The following is a 12,665-nucleotide window of genomic DNA, read 5'->3' as shown; positions in this document are numbered from 1 at the left end:
GAATCCCTGGGGTCTCTCCACCTCCCCGCCTTTTTACAGGATCGCAGCCCTACGTCTTCTCCCCACATCCCTACTTTTTCTTCCCCTAAAGTTTGGTCCACGTGGTCTCCTCTCGCTCACGACTTGGCTGCCGGGCAGGGTGAAAGTTGCTGCACCTGCTTTAGGTGAATTATGGTAGCGCTAGAAGTTGGTCTCCCTCCCTCCGCTGCTCGCTCGCTCGCTCCCTCCTCCTTCGCTCTCCGCGCGCTCCCTCCTTCCCCCTCCTCCCCGCCCCCTCCCGCCCCGCCCGCGCGCCGCCCGCTCGCAGCCACTCGCTGCCCGGGCTCAGTCGCAGCCCCTCGGAGTCCGGAGCCGGCCGCCCCTGCGGACCGGACTGTGCGGCCGGCGGCCGGGACGTAGCCCCCAGCCCGCGAGGAGGGCGCGGCGCAGGCGGCGGCGGCGCGGCGGGGAGGAGCCCGGGCCGGAACCAGGGCTGGGCCGGGGGCGGGGACGCCGGGGTCCCGGAGCCCCGGCGCCCAAGCGAGCGAACAAGCGTCGCGGGAGGATCGGGAAGGAGGAGCACAGCCGGAGCAAGCCGAGCTGCCCCCAAAGTGTGATGCCCCGGCGAGGGTAGGGCGCGCGGCGGCCGGCCGGCGCGGCGCGGAGGGAGGACGCCCGGGAGCTGCGCGGCGCCGAGCGGCGCGGAGGGGCAGTCCCAGCGGGCGGCGGCGGGCCCGGGCGGCGACCGGAGCGAGCCCCATGCCCCGCGCGGGCTGACGGGCCGGAGCCCGCACGGAGCGGCCGGGCCGGACAGGTAGGTGGCTGGCCGAGCTCGGGGACGCGGGTGGGGGCTGGGCCGGCGACCAGACCAACTCCCTCGCTCGCGCACTCTCTCGCTCGCTCACTGGCTCACTTTGTGTTTGCAAACTGCCCGCCGGAGACGCGCCGGGAGGAGCCGGGCCCAGGCCGGCGCACTTTGTTCCAGCCGGGGCCGGCTGCGGCGCCCTGACCCAGCGCAGCCGCGACACCCACCCCGCCCCGGCTCAGGCCCCCGCGGCCCGAAGCTGCCTGGGGAACAGGTGGGGGCTACGGCGCGGCGCCGGGGGGGCGGACAGAGGAGGTCGGCAGGGGTTGGGGGGGCTGGAAAGGCTACTAAGGCCCGCCCTCCCCCCAAGAATCTAGGACCGGCCTCCTCCCGGCCTGGCCGCGGGGAATGGGGTGTCTGGGGGCGCGACCACCTCCCCGCCCCGAGTCAGACAAAGAGTACTTCCCAGCCCGGACTTTCCTGAGCCGGGGAGGGAAGTGGTGAAGTGGGCTCCCCCAACCCCAGTCTGTCCAGGACTCCCCAAGACGCGCCGGAGGCAGATAGATGGCGGGGGGGGGCACCGCGGTCCTATCCAACGCGTCGCCTTAGGTGAGGAGGGGACTTGGTTTGCTGGGGTCGCACCTCGGAGGTTCCGGGGCCAGTCAACGCCTTTCCGCCATACCTGGGTCGGCTGGGAGATAGAGCGGAAAACTTCTTGGGGACTTGAGAGCGTCTGGAAACGGCCTCTTGTGATTTTGTGCTCCGGTGCTGGAGGGTGGGGGGTTGACCCGGCCGATATCTTCATTCACCCCATTTGGGGAGAGCCCCGCCTCACCGTGTAGTGGGGAGAGAGGACGGCAGCAGCGTTCGGAGGCCGCCAGGGAAGAGTGCCCCGGGATAACCAAGCAAGACCCCCCTCAGATCCAGGACTGTGGCCTCTCCCCTGGACAGCCCCCTGGCAGACACGTCTCTTTGAGAGGCGGTCACCTCGGCAGCGCTCGAGTCTTGCGCTCCCCATCAACGCCAAACTAACTAACTTGAGCTGAGCCCGGCTACAGCTCGAGGCGCTAGAATGCGGGGAGCCCTGAGCGACCTGGGGTCCCGGCCTCCCCGGCAAAGGACCATGCGATTTCGCGGGAGGCGGATTCTGAGTCAGAGGCCCTGACGGCTGCGGATTCCTTCTTTCCAACTGGGGCGACCTCGTGAACACATCGGCGTCTCACTCGGATTGTCTAGGTTAGGGGAAGAGGATACGGGAACGCGGAGACCCTGAGCCCTTAGAACACCCGGCTCGTCTCTTTGCACCGCCGGCCTCTCTTGCCATTCCCCGCCTGACTGATTTCCTCGCTCACTCCGTGCCTGGGGTTTAAGGCGTCGGGAGATCACCGCGTGTCTCGCACCCCAGCGCCGGGTTTCCCTGCTGATTGACCTCGGAGCCTGGAGCAGGGGTTGGAGGTGGGGTGCCCGGAAGAGAAAACCCAAGTCTGAAGCTGTCATCCCCCTGGTTGCTGAGAAAGCCCGGGAGCATTTTGGCCAATGCGGGTTTTCACTTGAACTTCAGCATCTTCATCCCGTGTTAAAGCACACGCCTGGATTGTCCCAGGGCGAACTGTGTTGGGTCTGGGATTGAGGACCTTGGGAGCGCAGGTTGAGAGGCAGCTAAGGTCAGAGCTGGAGGCTCACCTGGGTGCCCCCTTCTCCCACCCAGAAGGAAGGAGCTGTGGGATCATCTGTACCGCCTGTAGCCACGGGAGGGTCTGACCAGTCCCACTGTGGAACACAGTGGGTAATGGAGACCCCGACACCAAGAATTTGAACCCAGAAGCTCACTTCTGGGACTGAGCGCTGCTGGCGCTGGGCATTTCAAGCCGATGACCCTCCTGGTGAGCTAGTGGGTGGTTGCAGGGGCTGAAGGCCCAACAAGTTGGCCAGGCCCCAGCTGCCCTAAGGAGAGCCACCCACCTCAGACAGCCCCTGCCCCAGACAACCCCTGCCCAACCTGGCAGAAAACCGCTGCAGAGGATGGGAAATCTGCAGGCTTATTTTGTTTTTATTTTTGTTTTAATTTTGTCTTGCCTGGGTTCTGGGGCTCTTTGTCACCTGGCAGGAGGGAGGGAGGGTCCTGGGACTGTGCTGTGGGCACCTGGACAGCTTGCTCGCTCTGGCACCCTTAGATCTGAGCCTCTCAAAAGCAGAGCTGTGTCTCGTGGGGCTCCCCATTTGGCGTCACTCCCCCTCTCATCAGTGGGGCAACGTGGCAGGGGGAGGAGGTGGCTCTAGAGAGTGCTCCCCGCCAACTCAGGACCCCTGTAAGATGTGAATCTCTCCTGGATCCCCCCCCACTACCTTAGGCTCGTCCCAGTCTTGGCACTAAACTGGGGGGGGACCATGGGAACCTTCTCTCCTGGCACTAAGTGCTGGGCCCCTGGGTGGGGTTTTCTGTCCTTCTCCCAGTCCTGAGCAGGTTTTGCAGGAGTTATGGAGTTGGTGAACCCGTGAGCCCTGTGGGGAGAAAGGCCTGACACCAGTGCTGGGGGGTGGGGGAGGGCAGGTTGGGCCTAACTTGAAAAAGGACCTGTCCCTGTCCCTTTCTGTGTAGGTACCATTCTCACACCTAGACATCCCTACCCCACCTCCTTTCCTGTGCCTTTAGCCAGAAACTTCCTTTCTGGCTGCTGGCAGGTAGATCCCTTCTTGCCAGGAATGTGCATATCCTGCTGGGCCCCTACTCCAAACACACCTCTTCCTTAGGGGCAGGAAAGGAGGGGGGATCCTTTAATCCATTAATTCCCCAAAGGTTTGCTGAGCCCCTACTCTGTCTGGGCAGGTCCCAGGCTGGGCACTGGTGTGCCCAAGCAGTGAAGGCTGGGGTCTGCACATCGTCAGGGTAGGAGAGGCAGATAAGATATCACATTAGAGAGAGGAGAGTAGGAGCAGGGTGTCTGTTTCAGAGGAAAGGTATGAGGTGCAAGGGGGGAAGGGCCATCTCCCCAAGAAGGCTTCCCTGATCTGCCACACCTGGAGTAGCTGCACCCTCCTTCCCTACATCCTAATCCTTTGCTGCCCCACTGCCTTGGTGGCTTTCCTGTCTCTCCAGCTGAAATGCAAACCCCTCCATGCCCATCCCAAGCAGGCACAATGTCTTTACTTTTCTGATAACCCAAACTGTGCAAAGTAATAATTTCTTCCATCCAAGGAGCTCCGCACAGTTTCCTTTCAAAATCTCCCAGCTTCCCAGACCAAGGCAGGGCAGGCACTGTTTTTGACAGGATTCTGAGGCTCCGATGGCTGAAATGACTTCCTATGACTTGGTTCCAGAACTCTGGAACCCAGGGCAAGGAACTCAGGCCTCCCCAGGGCAGAACATGGGTCACAGGGGAGAAGCCTTTGGAACTTGCCAGTGGTGATGGGTCTCTGGAGAACTTAGTTAAGCTCTTCGAACCTCAGTTTTCTTATGTGTAAAGTAGGTCAATGATAGCCGTTTAGAGCCTGTTTGGGAGTAGGATGGAAGAGCAGATGTAAAGTACCTAGCATAGTGCCTGGCACAGGGTAGTACTGACCAAGGGGTAGCTTTTATTATTAGATTCCCAGCACTGCCAGGCCACATGCTGGACTGAATACTGGAAATTTTTTTTTTCAATAAATTTATTTATTTATTTATTTATATTTATTTTCGGCTGTGTTGGGTCTTCGTTTCTGTGCGAGGGCTTTCTCCAGTTGCGGCGAGCAGGGGCCACTCTTCATCGCGGTGCGCAGGCCTGTCAGTGTCGCGGCCTCTCCCGTTGCGGAGCACAGGCTCCAGACGCGCAGGCTCAGTAGTTGTGGCTCACGGGCCTAGTTGCTCCGCGGCATGTGGGATCTTCCCAGACCAGGGCTCAAACCCGTGTCCCCTGCATTGGCAGGCAGACTCCCAACCCCTGCGCCACCAGGGAAGCCCCTGAATACGGGAAATTAATCTCCATTTTAGGGGTTGGGAAAATGAAGCCCAGAGAGAAGAAGCAACTTGTCTGAGGTCACACAGTTAGTTAGTGGTAGGGCTGGGACTAACATGTGGGGCTCCTAGGACTCCCAGTGTAACCGGTAGGGCTTGAGCCTCTGCTGTGGGGAAGGGAGAAAGGAAGGGATGGGAGGGCCTGCCACTCCCCATCCCTCCTTCAAAAGCTCAGGCCTGCATCCCCCTCAGCTCTCCAACGAGAAGGCTGGGTTTCCTGCTCCTGTCTTCCCTTTAAGGGAAGGTCTGGGCTCAGAACTTGGCATTTCCCACCTGCACATGACCCTGGAAGGTCCAGTCATCCCCCCTCCCCCCGACATCCTAAGGTGCTCATGGAAACAGAAATGGGAGGGATAATTCCCTAGAACACAGAGGAGGGAAAATGGTTGGCACCACCTTTCTCCAAAAAGGGAGACTTTCTATGGTTTGGAACCCTGGCTTATGCAGCGTTATGGAAGACAAGTTTGGCAGGCAGTCTCAGATCAATCTGGGACCTACTGCTGGATGGATCATCTTAAAGAAGCAAAAAGAAACTTCCCTTGAGTGTGAAGTTTCTGCCTCTTTCAACATTGCCTTCCTGGATTCTCCATGGAAATGCACACCTTCACCCACGGCCAGTTCTACCCTGCTGGGATTACAGCAGGAACCCTCTACTCCAAACCCTGAGGCTTGCAGATGCAGTGGTCTTGTGAGATGGCGTTTCATGGGCCCTGTGCAGAGCCTGGACTCGGGGCATGCCTGCCTGAGCTAGAAATCAAGAGCTCCTAGCACAAAAGGTGCCCATTTGGACAAGACCATAGGGCACTGAGCCATAGAGTCCAAAGCATCTGGTCCCTCAAAGGAGTGAGCCATTCAAGCCGGGGCCAGGCTGATGCCCTTCCCTTCCTTTGTTCCTTGTCCCAGGATGACTCCTCCCGGGATCTTTACCTGGCTGTCCCTTGCTCCAGTGCAGCCCGGTGCCTTTCTTCTCCCCAGCCCTGGTCATAGCCATGCAGCCTGTTCCCCAAATCCCAGCAGCTCTGCCCGCCTCCCCAGGCCCCATCCTCTGCCCAGCTGAAGCCTCCCAAGCTGGGACCTGAGGGTGTGTGGAGTCATTGGTGGTGCAGGGCATGGGGAAAGTCCTCTCTCCTACTTGGAGTGTCTGATGGCACCTGACCTGGGCTACGGTGCAAATGGGAGGGAGGGGAGGTGAGATGGTTTTTCCTCAGACAGTAACAAAGTGAGGTGTGTAGACTAGTGACCCTCTGCATTTGTTCAAGGTAGGCAGGGTCAGCGGGTGGAAATTACCCAGAATTCCCACCGGCAACGAAGGAGGGACAAATGGTGGCGACAGGAGGGCAGGGTGGATCCGGGCATGGAGACCGGGACTCCTCCTCTCCATTCCACAAACATTGTGGAGCCATCGCTGTGCGCAATGGCCCGCAGGAGTCTAGGTGAAGAGGTTTAATAAGAGGTGGCTCGCTTACAACTTGGGAAATCAGAAATGCAGCAAGTGCCCCGGTGAGGATCTTTCCCATATGTTCTGGTGGCCGGAGGCAGGGTCCGGTCCTCACACGCCGCAGCCGGCACAGGATGCAGGTGCTGGCCCTGAGAGCCTTCAGGAGGGCTGAGCTGTGTGAAGCGAAACTGGCCCGTGGGCTGGTGAAGGGGCTTCTGTTCTTGTTTCGTCAGCCGGGCGTGCTGGAGGGCGGGCTCCCTGGGATTCGTTTCCCCAGCTCTGGAGCTCAGGCTTCCAGGAGACCCAGGCCGAAAGAAGTTGGTCCAAAAGAGGGTAGCATATACTTCCTTCTTGCACTCCTTCAGGGGGTTCTTTGGGCAGATGTGTATCACACCCTGAAAGAAAAGGGCGGGCGCAGCTGAGGAGAATTTGGGGGAGGGATGGGAACTCAGGATTTGCAGGAGACCGAGGGAGCGGCGGCTACTGTAAGTGCTTGGGCGCAGTGCCTCTGGAGGCTTCCACATCTCTGGGTTGGAGCCGGAGGCACAGAGGCACTTGCGAAGGTCGGATGTTGAGGGTGCACAGTTGGTCCACTTGGGAGAATCCTTCCTTTAGGAAGCCTCCGGGGTTCTCAGGAGAGCCAGGGCTCCCAGTCCTCGCCCCGCAGCTGAGGGCACCCGCTCTGGGTTGCTAGCTCGGACAGTGTTACCCTGAGCCTCCGTGAGCGCATCTTTGCGAGGTGCGGGAAGCGCACGCGCCGGGTGTCTTCGGCCCTAAGATGCTGGGGGTTTGGGGGTCCAGGGAACTCTGGAAGAGGGGGCGGGTGGCCTCTATCTTTTAGCTACAGGGAGGGTCTCCCACGCTGTGTGCTGACCTCCTTGAGCTTGGGGATGACTTCGCCCGTCTGGGTCGCGTGGGTCTGGGACTCACCCTTGAGGGGCACCAGTAAGCGCACTGCTACCAGCTTCCTCATTCCCTCTGAGACCTTAGGCATGACGGTCTTCTCTCTGGGCCCTGGTTTTCATAACTGTGCAGTTGGTGAGGGAGCACCCACACTTGCCTCTCCCTGCCCCCGCCCTTCCCGCAGCTGTGGACTGGTGGTGGGGAGGAGGGAGTTGGGCGTTGGGTGAGAGGAGACCAGCCCCCTTTGTTCCACGCATCCGGAGCTCACTGCCTCTGCGTGTCCTGCCGGAAAGGGGCGCTGTGGAGCGTGGGGCAGATGACCCTGCGGCCCAGGCAAGTCTCCTCCCCAATTAGGCAGCGGAGCCTGATTAGAGGGGGCGCTGCCCGCCGCCTCCCACTCGATCCCCATCTATGAGATTTTCCTTCATCAGAATCTCACATCCTCCAGAAATTAATTTGATGCCTCTTGTTATCAATTAATTGAATCTCGTTGGGAGAGAGAGCTCAGCGAGGCGGGCTGCAGCTTGGCCCGCTTGTGCCACCGTTCCGCCCTCCCCCTCACACCAGGACAGCCTCACCCCTTCCCCATTTATCTTTTTCTGCTTTGCTTTAAATTTCACTTATTTGCTAAAATAAAACCACTGCTATGGGTCCTTTAGACCAATTTGGTTTGGATGGATACCCATGGACTGGGCACTGCCTGAGATTCACCCTTTTGAGCTGGGCACTGGGGGGTGGGGGGGCAGGGGCTTCCTCTCCCCTGGGCCCTGGTTGATCCCTCCGTAAATCAGCAAAACCAAACCCTTTGGGAATTTGGCCATGACCCTGACTCTCTGTGCTGCGGGGGCTGCTGGTGAGAAACTTGGAGAGGAGAACTGGGGGAAGGAGAGCTGTGGACAGAGTCACATACACAGACACATATACACACCCTAGTTGGGGGAGGGGGACACTGAAGGACCAGGCTAGGGACCTGTCAGTCATCAAGATTTTGTTCTTGTGAAAGTTCTGTCTTTTTTAGAAGAGGCATTTAAGATCTGTTGCACCCACCAGGGCTAATCCGTTAAATGTAGGGCAGAGAGCATAGGTGTGTACCTCCTAGCTGCCCAGCTGCCAAGTCAGGCATTTGTAGAAACAAGCCCTCAGCATTTCCAAGGACACCTGGAAGCCCAGACTCTGCCTTCTGCATGGAAGATGGAGGAAGAAGGTTCTAGAAGACATCCGAAGTCTGAGAAGGGATTATGGCAGGTACAGAGTAGAACTAGGTGGTCACCAGACCCTGAATGAGGAACTGTGCTTTGCCATTTCACATACCTCCTTGTTCTTGTTTGACAGGTGAGGTCCCCAGGCCCAGAGAGGTGATGTAACTTGTCCAGGGTCACACAGCTGACTGGAACCTGCCTGTCTAGAATGCTGGCCGTAAGGGCTGAGGTCACAAATGGACTAACTTCACCCCTTATGTGTTTTGTTGGCTCACACAAAGTTTATTACAGTGGTAAATTTCACATAAATATCCCCACTTGGCTGCTTTTGAAAAACCCAAACCCTATCAAACAGGGAGCCTGCATTTCTGTGGGGTAAAGATAGACCGGGATTGAGTACCCTCCACTTCCCACTTGGCCCGCTTGGGGACCGGCCTAGCCCCTGAGGGCATTTCAGTTAGCAACTTTTTCATGGAGATTTTGCCCATCCTCAGTATTCTAGCAAGAGCTGGGAGGGGCAGGCGTCTGAGAGGCTTTGCAGGGTCTGTACGAGAGCTCAGAGAAGACCTTGAAGGACACCCTGACCCAAATCTAATTCTTGCACAGCTGCTTAAGAACTGATGGTGGTGGGTGATTTTTTTCCCCCTTCCTTCTACCACGGAGGGAATTACAGGTCTTGTGTCTTGGGGGATCTGTTCCAAGCTGAAATCAGCCCATCCCTGCCCAGGTGAGTCCCTTTATGAAAGTCATCACCTTCTTACCCCCCGAAATTTATGTACTTTTTGTTGGAGATGGGGAGACTTTCTTCCTAGAATGGAACCACAGGTGGGGATTAGAGAAGCACAGGGCAGCAGTCACCTTTCCAGAATTCATCTTGGAACAGCGAGAGAGATGTGGAAGGATGCTGAATCTTGCACATTCGAATATGGGTGTGTTTTTTGGATGCCCCTGAGTTGGTACCCAAGATCCCTGTGAATGCCACCCCTAGATATCATCAGGGGAGACAAAGGGAGGGGCCAGGGCATGTCAGAGGCCGGCTGGGCAGAGCAGCCAGGGCCCCAGAGAAGGCCAGACTACTGGTCTGTCCCAGGCCAGCTGGAGCCCCCTGGTGCCAAGGGCACTACCAGAACCAGGCTCCAGATGGCCACTTGGGCCCTGGGTGAGTACCCCACCCCTTAACCAGCAGGCCCCCCACGAAAGGCGGCACTATTTAATTAGCCGTCTCTGATTAACCAAACTTGGCATTCGGCTCCTTTTGCCCTCATCTTTCGCAGCTCCGAATCAATGGCTTTGATATGCTAATTAGGGAGTAATTTAATTTCAAAAGGCCGCAATTAACAAGGGTGTTGTGGACATGCTGTAGTTAAGCGGAGTAATCTAATTTGCATTAGTAACAAGCAGGGACTAATTAGAAGCTTAATTAGACACTTAGATGGCTCTTATGTTTACTTTCTTAATGAGATGGAGTGGGATCTTTGGTTCTCTTTTTTCTTTTTTTTTTTTTTTTTTTCCTTTTTGTTAATTCTTCCTTTTGGTCATGGTACTTGGAAGGCGTGTTGAGGGAGGCCACCTTGCTAGGGCCTGCTGGGAGCATTTTGGGGCCAGAGCCAGTGAAAGTGCGCTGGGGTGTGGTGATGGTGGTGGGGAAAGGTTCAGATTCCAGGGAAATTCCAGAGTGACCGCCCTCTGGGCCTTGCCACGTCTGAGGTGGAATTCTGTGGAAGAGCACTGGTTTGGGAGTCAGAAGAGCTATAGGGTTTCAGTTTGGCTCAACCTCCTAGCAGCCAAGTGACCTTGACACATCACTAAACATCTTTGAAGTGTGGTTCCTTCATCTGTCAGAGTGAGTGCAGGTTGTGTGTGACAGGGTATGGGAAAGAACTTTCAAGGACTCTGAGTGGAATGGTTGTTATTAAAATATATTCACAAATTGTGTGCCCAGGCTTCACTTCCATAAGACTCAGCTCAGAAGTCACCTCCTACAGGAAGCCTTCCCGGAGCACCCCCACTCCCTCTAGGCACCCATAGCCAGCAACCACCCCACCCCCCAGTATCTACTTAACATTTGTAAAGTTGTGTGTGTTGTGTAGGGCAGAGGTTCTCAACCCTGGCTGTACTTGAAGTTTAGAATACTTGGAAGAGCTTTTTAAATTATCCATGCCTGGATCCCAGATAATCCAATTAAATTGATCTGGGGTGGAACCTAGGTATGTTTTTTTGTTTCTTTTTTTAATTTTTGGCTGCACTGCATGGCATGTGGGATCTTAGTTCCCTGACAGGGGATTGAGCCCACGCCCCCTGCAGTGGAAGCTCGGAGTCTTAACCACTGAACCGCCAGGGAAGTCCCAGTATGGGTATTTTTAAATGCTTGTGTTTGCCTGTATGTCTTTCTTTCTCCACCAAACTATAACCCACCCCCCAAAAGCAAGGGCTGTGTTTTATCCCCCTCTGTGTGTCCAAATGCCAGTACCCACCGTGCCCAGTGTCAGTTGCAGGCAGAGGCCCATCACCCAGCTATGTGCCCAGATTTGACAGGGCCGGTAGTGTTGGGTTCTCAATACCATAAGCAGAATCTGAGAATCCTCTGGAGAAGGAGCTGAGGAGAATGGAGGAAGATAGCTTTAAAAAAAAGAGCTTGTGAGTCCTCTGGGACAGGGGTGCATTGCTGAAGGTAGGGCAAAGTCAGCACACATTTTATGGACATCAATTAAGGAATAAATGTATCAAGAGCCTTAAAAATATGCAATTCCACCTAAACATGTATCCTAAGCAAATAGAAATGGAGAATATTCTGTTCGCATGAGGGTGTTTATTACAGTGTCATAGTGAAAAAATAGGCAGCAGTCTGGATGTCCAGCTTTAGGGGATTTGCTAAATAAATTCTGAAACACACAGCCCATTCAAACAACTCTGTTACCACTAAAAACTGTTAATTAAAATATTTGATGTCATGTGGAAATGGTTATGACCATAAGTGGTGAGTGGGAAAACAGAAAAATTCAAACCATGTACAGATTATGAACCCAAGCTCACGTTTTAAATGTTTATATGCCCAAAGAGAGCGAAAATGGATGAGACTGGAAGGGGTGGATCCCAAAAGGATCTCTGGCTGGTAGATTTATAGGTACTTATAAGTCTACTTACTTTTTCTTCATACTTTTCTACCAGGATGTCTTACTTTTATGATTAGAAAATAAAGTTATTTAAATTTGGGGGAGAGGACTTCCCTGGTAGCACAGTGGCTAAGAATCCGCCTGCCAATACAGGGGACATGGGTTCGATCCCTGGTCCAGGAAGATCCCACATGCTGCAGAGCAACTAAGCCTGTGTGCCACAACTACTGAGCCTGTGCTCTAGAGCCCGCAAGCCACAAGTACTGAAGCCCACGCACCTAGAGCCCTTGCTCGGCAGCAAGAGAAGCCACTGCCATGAGAAGCCCGCACACTGCAATGAAGACCCAACGCAGCCAAAAGTAAATAAATAAATAAATAAATAAATAAATTTTAAAAATAAATAAACTTGGGGGAGAACCTGGAACAGACAGCCCAGGATGGTGGCTCCCCTTCTAAATCAGAGGTTGCTGCAGCCTTTTAGAGGTGTGTCCTCACCCTGCCACGTGCACTAGCTCCTTGGGCTTGGAAGTTTTGTGCTAAGAAGAGGCCTTAAGTGGTCCCTAGAGTTGGACCAGATAGCTCCTAGTGTGTCATTTGTGGAGACTCTCAGGCTGAAGTGGGAGTCTTAGGGAGAAAACCGAGGGTGCCAGCCTCTGACCCACACGAGGGAGAGTCCCGAAGTACAGGGAGGGCATGGGCGTGGAGAGGGTTTGAGCTTTTTCTGGAACTCTGACAGCCGCATCTGCTTGAGGAGAGACACTGCCGGGCTGATCAGAGAACCAAGTAGTCATGTGACTCACATCACCCTGCTCTGGTGTGGGGACACATTTTGGAGCTACAGAGACATTCTAACCCTTGGATTCTGTCTCACTTTCCTCAAGTGCCAAACCGTAAGGCTAGGATGAGGGGATGGGATCTGGACTTGCTGGGTCCCCATAACTGTAGTAAATACCCTTCTCTGAACACCTTCTCTGGCAGTGTATTTTATCTGATACCACAGCAACCCTGAAAGGAAGGGTTATTGGTATTAGCTTCGTATGGTAAACAAGGAAACCAAGGCTCAGAGTGGTGACCTCACTGCTCATGTTCTAATTACAGAGGTAATAAGAGATCAGAGCAGGATCAGCAGGTGGGATGCCAAATGAGGGGCTGATAAGAAAGGCTGAGGCCAAAAGTGGCTCCTGCCTGAGCCCTCCCTCACCTGGTGGCCTGAAGCTAGTGGGCCTTTGGGGCCTGA

General features: G+C 55.6%; 1 protein-coding gene across 3 annotated transcripts in view; it reads left to right on the top strand.

The window, feature by feature from the left end:
* The first annotated feature begins 311 nt into the window (after nucleotides 1-311).
* The window catches only part of FOXP4 (forkhead box P4), a 51,374-nt gene continuing 39,020 nt past the window's right edge, over nucleotides 312-12,665 (top strand). For 2 of the 3 annotated variants that reach the window (XM_036869473.1, XM_036869474.1), the window contains exon 1: nucleotides 314-793. The gene's annotated coding sequence lies outside the window, so the exon portion shown is untranslated. Of the gene's footprint in view, nucleotides 794-12,665 lie in introns of all 3 variants that reach the window. The other variant, XR_005021898.1, reaches the window with a different exon arrangement.

This window comes from Balaenoptera musculus, chromosome 11, assembly GCF_009873245.2.
Source record: "Balaenoptera musculus isolate JJ_BM4_2016_0621 chromosome 11, mBalMus1.pri.v3, whole genome shotgun sequence".
Lineage (NCBI taxonomy): Eukaryota > Metazoa > Chordata > Mammalia > Artiodactyla > Balaenopteridae > Balaenoptera > Balaenoptera musculus.
Note: the sequence above shows the minus strand (reverse complement) of the source record. Positions and strands in the feature narration are given on the sequence as shown.